Genomic DNA, 1,367 nt, shown 5'->3' with positions numbered 1-1,367 from the left:
GGGGGGGAGTTGAGCGAAGAAAAATGGATCCATCAATCACGACAGCTAATGCCCCCGAAAAAAGAAAAGAAAATCGAAATGGCAAATTAATCACCTACAGAATGAAGGAGAAACACAAGTAGTCATGTAAAAAGGGGACTTGGCGAGAATAACAAAACCTCAGGCAGTCCAGGGACGGTCTCTCGAACAACGTGTCAGTCACGTTTATTTATTCCACTCGTCTCGATACAAAACAAAGACAGGGGGAGCCACACCTGGAGAACCGTCAGCCGCCTCGTAAGACACGCCTGCCTGCCAGGTTCCGGTGATGAATTCGCCCTCACGGTCCCACCAGACAGAAGCATTGGTCTAGAAACTCGGAACTGTTCGCTACGCCTCCTCGCGGTACCCACTGGCTTCACGTTCTCATAATATGGGGGTGCCAACTTGTTCGACCTACAACGACTTTGGGAACTCAATTTTTAGCGTTCGATTTCTTTTTCTTTCTTTTTTTTTCCAATTGATGCCAGTTTTCGACTTTTTCGGACTTACATTTTCTGAAACAAAGAATCTGGGGGTTTTTTAAAAATCTGTAAGAAGGTCGCATACCATTCAGATGTCTTGTAATATGTCACTCTTCACTTTCCGAAACCGTTCTTTAAAGTTGGCAACAGTAAGTATGTGTTATTTATAGGACACTTCAAGCACGCCAACCGTTATTTTTACGTTCAGGAAAGGACTGTCAAGAAAAGGATACACACAGTTTGCTTCTTTTTATATTTGACCTTATGCCGTAAAACCCCCGTACTAAACTAAACTTTTATATTTAGACAAACGTTGATAAATAGGTAATGTATTTATTACAATAATAGATTCTATTATATCGAAAAGCCAATAAAAGATATAAAAAACATCTGTATTAAAGGCCGAAGTTCACTTCCACGAAATTTCTAAGCTAAGCTTCTGACTTCTTGCGTCCTACAAGTGTGACTGTCCAACAGACCCGATCATGCAGATCTTAGGAGTCGGGTAAAGCTGAACTAAGCTTAACAACAAATTTCCAGGCGATGAATTAATTCCCTCGCATGAGCCCACAAGACACTGGTGAAGACACACACGCCGTGGTCTAGAACTGAAAGTGTCGGTTGGATTGGTTTGACCACCGCGTCAGCAAACGGTCCCCGGTCCCCGAGATTCGACAACTCAAACGTCCACTATTAGTGGCCACTTCGAGCTGTTGTTACAGGTTCCGTTGTGATGAATTCGCGCTCACGTTCGTCTGGATAAGACTGGTGGTCTAGAACTGTCCGGCGCTACGGCGCGATTGAGGCATGACCGTGCATAATTTTGTTTACAGCAAAGTTGACGGAGGAAGAGGAAAGGACGGG

This window comes from Aplysia californica, unplaced genomic scaffold (genome assembly GCF_000002075.1).
Source record: "Aplysia californica isolate F4 #8 unplaced genomic scaffold, AplCal3.0 scaffold00060, whole genome shotgun sequence".
In the NCBI taxonomy this organism is placed as follows: Eukaryota; Metazoa; Mollusca; class Gastropoda; order Aplysiida; family Aplysiidae; genus Aplysia; species Aplysia californica.
The sequence above is the reverse complement of the archived record's forward strand: the minus strand, read 5'-3'. Positions refer to the sequence as shown.